Source organism: Mercenaria mercenaria, chromosome 6, assembly GCF_021730395.1.
Source record: "Mercenaria mercenaria strain notata chromosome 6, MADL_Memer_1, whole genome shotgun sequence".
NCBI lineage: Eukaryota > Metazoa > Mollusca > Bivalvia > Venerida > Veneridae > Mercenaria > Mercenaria mercenaria.
Window position 1 is genome coordinate 76,031,841 of NC_069366.1, and position 6,269 is coordinate 76,038,109.

At 34.7% G+C, this 6,269-nt stretch overlaps 1 long non-coding RNA gene across 1 annotated transcript; it reads left to right on the top strand.

Annotated features, from left to right (window-relative positions):
• Nucleotides 1-1,735: 1,735 nt before the first annotated feature.
• On the top strand, nt 1,736-4,516 carry LOC128557853 (uncharacterized). The gene is made up of 2 exons (XR_008371445.1): nt 1,736-2,297; nt 3,659-4,516. It is a non-coding gene; the product is annotated as an uncharacterized LOC128557853 (long non-coding RNA).
• Nucleotides 4,517-6,269: the final 1,753 nt, after the last annotated feature.

The window sequence follows — 6,269 nt, forward strand, 5'->3', positions numbered from 1 at the left end:
TCAAGTAATTGCGCAAGACAGAGAAGCTGGCAAATAAAACAAACAGTGCATTTACTTAGGAAGCTGGTTGACTTGTGAATTCATGTATGTCTAACATTTAATGGTGGGAAAAACGTAATGTAAGTACTACATCAAATGGTAATTGGTATGACACTTTAGGGTCTATGTAGTAAGCAAATTGTTTTTTGTCAATAAAGATGTCAAATAAAACTTGTTTGCAGTATCATAGGGACAATAACAACAACAAAAACCAATCAACTCATTTCTGCTGAAGTAAGCTGTTTAGACAATTATAAAAATATAACTTTACAGAATGACAGAAGTCATAAAGAAACATACTTTTATCATTAAAAGATTTTATCCTTTTTGCACTTATATACAAGTTATTTTGTCATAAAATGGAAGTTACATTTTGTAAACATTAAACAGAAAAGACGTGACATTGAAAGCCAAAAAGGCAGAATAATGAGACAACATCATAAAAAAGAAGTACATATACTACTTTATGTAAATCTACATTTTATCTTTTAAGTTGTGTTTCTATAACATTGGAAAGAGATATTTATCTGTTATACTTGAGTTGCATTTGATAAACAGGTATCTCCTTTCCTGTTATCTTGGGATCTGTTTACATCGCGCATAGCCTTTCGCGCTTTGACTTCAGGATAAAACTGTAACATTCCGCTTTCAGCCGGATTTCGCACATCTTTGTCATAAAAAGTCCCTGCACCTTTGGGTTTTTATTAGTTCAATCAATCAATCATTTGAGCCGCACCATGGGAAAACCAACATAGTGGCTTTGCGCAGGCTGGTCTGGATCCATGCTGGTCGCAAATGCACTATGTTGATTTTCTCATGGTGCGGCTCATTTGTTTTCATCTAACCAAATCATTATGACAAATCACCTTAAATCTATTTATTTTCCCTATACGGTCGTGTACTGCATTCTAACGAACATATGTCATTTGTTATGAGAAGAATGGGGAATGTTCAGGCTATTTTCATGCTTAAATGGAATAACCTTTCAATAGCAACTTATCTAAGGGGTGGACCACTTGAACTTCTTGCGCCAGCGAATTTTACTTGGAGACAAGAAACGTTTCCGCTTTCTGTAAAATTCAGTTTTTATTTTAGAAATTGAAGTTCAAAATACTTTTTGGCAGAGTCAACCAATTTTAAGATAATGTGATTTCAAATTAGTTTTTTGGATACATTGGTTATTCAAAAACTAGTAAGCATGATTAAAATATAAATTCTGTATCAAGTGCACATAAAAAAGCACATGAAATAGCTAAATGCAAGTATGTGTGATTAAATTTTAAATTAGAAGCAGGTTATAGGTCCTAGTTTTGATGTGTGTCATATATTCCTACATGCGGAATGGTTCAAAATCTTCTATTAATGTAATGATTAAATTAGTTAATAATAATTACATAGTAATAATTAATTAATTAAACAATTGAAAAAAATATACAAATACTAACCCTGTTATGTTATTATAAAAGAAAAACAAAGCTAAAAGCAATTCAAAAGCAAAAAGTATTGCTATAAGAGGAAATGAAATATTTTTCTTAATCTGATCTGTGCCAGATTTTTTTTTCAGGATTTTTGGAGCCAGAAATACTTTTTCCAATATGTCGAAGCCAGAATATTTATTTCAAGCAAATCACCCCCTCCACCCCACCCCCGCTAATGGTCGGGGAACCTAAAAAGGTTAGAATAAAAATGGTCTTATAAATTGGTGCAAAAGTGCCCTTTGATATAAACTTCTTTACTGCTGGATTTTTGTGAATTAATCATCTTGCCGGGGCAGGGTGGACATAGAACAAGCCCCTAACTACTCCAATTTGTGAATACACAAGAATCAGTTTGCTTACGCTGGCCGCAACGCAAAAAACAACAACAACAAAAAAAAAAAAAGCACACAAAAAACCACAAAACAAACAACAACTAATGTCGTCTCTAAATTTTTTAAAACTATATAATGGTGGCTTGAAGAACACTAGTAAATAATCGTGTCAGTTTTTCGGTCGTTTCAACGTAAATATTTACAAGGTAAAATACACGTACAATGTAAAAATTTTACGGTCACGTGATTTATCTCTCATTCGTTTAGATTTTTAATTACTCATCGCGCCCCGGATCGAAAAACATTCCATGACCTTGATAATTTGTATAAAAGTGTATCAGCATCGAGTTAACTAATAAAACGACAAAGAAGTCTAAACATGTGATATTAACTCGTACTTTGATATCTGAAGCACTGAATCAATTAGTTTGTAGGAGCATAGATTAAGGTAAAATTCATCATTTTTCTTGCAAATTTTACAAATAATTTTATTAATTTATTTCTATTGTCTTTAATAGTATTTCACTGAACATTTTTTTTGCGAATACGTACCAAACAATTATGATATTCGGAAAAATGAAATTAACAACATTTATTCATACAGAATTTGTGAACAAATTAAGGTGCTTTTTGCTATGTTCATGTTCTTATTACTTAATCTTCATAATAAGCTGCTATATAATCTTTTCAAAAGTTCTGTTTATCTTATCATTAAAATTTATATTTACAAGAACATTGTGTGTTGACGTTTTGCATTTCAGACATAGGAAAACGTAATGAATATCTGCTAGCGTCACCACACTTACAAATAATAATGATAATAATAATAATAATACGCAATTTAAGATTAAGCATGAAATCAGATGATATAAATCAAAATGAACAAGAAGTCCAAAACAGTTGCAGTCGAGATAAATAATTCATTTGTTTCATAAAGTCAAGCGCAAAATTAAAATTCACAAAACAATTATATCCAAATCTTTACATGTAATATTATACATTTTGCTAGAAATACTACTTTTTTATATTTCATCAGCACTGCTGATGAACAATATATTGAGAACCTCCATGATGTCGCTAACTTCGAATCACTCGCTCTTAACCGCTGGTTGTAGGTTCGAATCACTCGCCCCGAACCGCTGGCTGTAGGTTCGAATCACTCGCCCCTAACCGCTGGTTGTAGGTCCGGATCACTCGTCCCGAACCGCTGGCTGTATGTTCGAATCACTCGCCCCAAACCGCTGGCTGTAGGTTCAAATCACTCGCCCCAAACCGCTGGCTGTAGGTTCCAATCACTCGCCCCTAACCGCTGGCTGTAGGTTCAAGTCACTCGCCCCTAACCGCTGGCTGTACGTCGATGACAACGATTAAGTGAAATTGTTTGCGCTAACATCGTTTCATCTCAAAGTATGCAGTAACTTAGACTTAAATGCCTTTAACGTAAGAGTATTAAAACCCTATAACGCATAATTCAAACAAAATTGAGAGGAAATAAATACTTATTTACATTATTAACTTTTTAAAAGTCTATGCTAGAGTAGCGTAAACGCATGCTCGTTTCCTGTAATAGCATTTGTAGAATCCTTAGGGACACGTTGTTGCCATCAACCGTATGAGTTTGGGTAACAACCAATTCTAGATGTTACAACACGAAAATACATGCCTTATCCCCATAGTCAAAGAACATATATTTACAAAAACAAAAGGATAGATTAGAATCATTTTAATGTATCATCTTTAATATGATGATGACTTCAGAAACACAGATATATTGATCTTAAGTCCTTCATTTTATGCATAACATTTCAGATATTGTGCCTTGGCAAAATTTGTTAACTGGAAGAATCACAATGAGCTGGGGAAGTTCTTGGAGCAGTGGGAGTTGGTCTAGTAGCAGTAGCTCCGGAAGTGGATGGGGAAGCTCCTGGAGTAGTTGCGATGGAAACAAAGACCCGGAGGGTCAACATAATTCCACGTGCATTGCTGGATCTGGTTCTTGGGGACACAATGGACCAATGAGTGGTTATTATGACGAAAGCTGCTCAGGTTGCCGACACGACAGAGCTGCTGCAACATGGGGTGGGTCTCCGTCTAGACTGAATACAGCTCTGAAATTAGCAGCGCTCCTCGGTATTGGAGTTGCAGTAAAGAAAAGTCTGTGGGACTAAATTTACCAAAATAGAGGCAACAAGTCTGCAAAAAAAAAAAAAAAAAAAAAAAAACAACTACAAAATATTATTCACTTGGTGATTTGTAGACGGAGTTGAATTAAAAACCCTTACAAGCAGGAGCATAACACTAGATGCTTCCAAAACGAAAGACAAGTATTGTCCGTAAGTATTGACCTGGCACTCATTAATCTTCGCCAATATTTTCGGGCGTTTTCGTTATTTTACGTGATATTCGTGTCCTAAAAATATCTAGATTTATCAAAAATAATCAATTTAGAGAACCAACGGCACAGTGGTGTAGTGGTAAGCTCTCCGACTTGGAAACACGTTACCATGGGTTCGAATTCTTTTCTAACCATTTTTTGAAATATGATTCCTTGTGTTTGTATTAGAATCTATGATTATATATTTTTTTCATGAAACATTGCATTTTGTGTCGCTAACAAAAATTCCTTGAATTGTCCGTTGAATGAATGAATAAAGATTTTAAACGACATTTTGTATAACTCTTTTATGTATGTAGAAGAACGGTAATCAACAGGAGAGTAGTTCGTTGATAAATCATGATAAGTGTGACAAGTTTCCGTCTTTTACAGATAAAATTAAAAAAAACAAAAACAATTTGGGCAGACAGAGGGCTCGAACACTCAACCCTGAGTTTACTGGCAAAACGTTTTGTCCGCACAGCTATATCTGCACATGATACATGACGGTATATAATTGGCTTTTCAATAGTTATATCGTTGTTTGGGTTCGGACACCGAAAATTAATTTACGGAAGCATACGGAATATTCATGAGTGCCAGGTCAATACTTATGGACAATAGACAGAACTTATTTCATGTGACAACATGTTACGGAAATTACGCAACATGTAAAACAGACAGAAGTATTGTGTTGACAAAAACATAAAAAGCCTGTGAAGTAACTCAGACCATGCGGCGTCAATACATAATCCTTTGAAGCAATAATAATGACGGGACATGTGCAATACAGACTAATTTTTAGAAGTTGACTAAACAACACTCAGGGCCTATTATTTTACATACATATATTTAACACAATATATAAATATATATTTTTGTATCTGATGAGTTTCGTTTAAAATTATATGGTAGAATTTTATGATTTGAGCCGTGCCATGAGAAAATCAACATAGTGGGTTTGCGACCAGCATGGATCCAGACCAGCCTGCGCATCCGCGCAGTCTGGTCAGGCTCCATGCTGTTCGCTTTTAAAGCCTATTGGAATTGGAGAAACTGTTAGCGAACAGCATGGAGCCTGAGCAGACTGCGCGGATGCGCAGGCTGGTCTGGATCCATGCTGGTCGCAAACCCATTATGTTGATTTTCTCATGGCACGGCTCATTTGTATGTTACCTTCTCAATATCATTGTTATGACTCTACAGCGTTTTAATCAATGTTTTAACTCGAGTCATGTAGGGTTGTATATTTAGTATGATTTTATCAATGTATTAAGGTAATACACTCAAGAAAAGTAAAAAAAAAAAAAAAACAACACCCATAATTCATTATACATTAAATATTATTTAATAAATTTGATCTAATATGGCGTTTTTGTGATACTTAAAGCGTGACTGTTGTCATTTGCGCACGGGTGACTCGTGTTGTAATTCATATCTCACAAAGCAAATAGCGTGTAGTTATAGTAAAATACACATTGGCCTTACCGATAAATCTTACACCCGATAATAAGGTGGTTATATACAACTCAGGGGTGTTCAAGCAGTGGCTGTAAATCCGCTTCCATTTTGCTGATGATCTTTCATGTGGAAGTTGGAAACAAATTTAAAACCACCATCTATGTAAAATTGGCCAGTTTTTTTTTTACATATTTGCGTATGACAAAGGTGAGAGTATCTCAAAACTGTTTTGCTTAAGCGTTGTTACGTCTCAAAACCAATCAGCAATCAATTTTCGGAATGAAGGAGTCAAAGGAAGTATACACTGCATAGTGCGATAAAGAGATCCTCATGTGACAGTAATATATCTTATTAGCGTTTCATTTACGTTAATGTCACCTACGAATGAGTTTTGCAACGTAAAATTCAGCACATAGGTTAGAGAACACCAGTTGTTTTCCCATACACTTCCAGTTTAACATTATTGCGTGTACGGCCTTCCATAAATCGAAACAGGTTTATATAATCAAATTTCTTTTAAGAGCAATCTTAGTTCCACCAAAATATCGAACGAAAAACATTAGTACATAAGTAATTTCGTGTGAA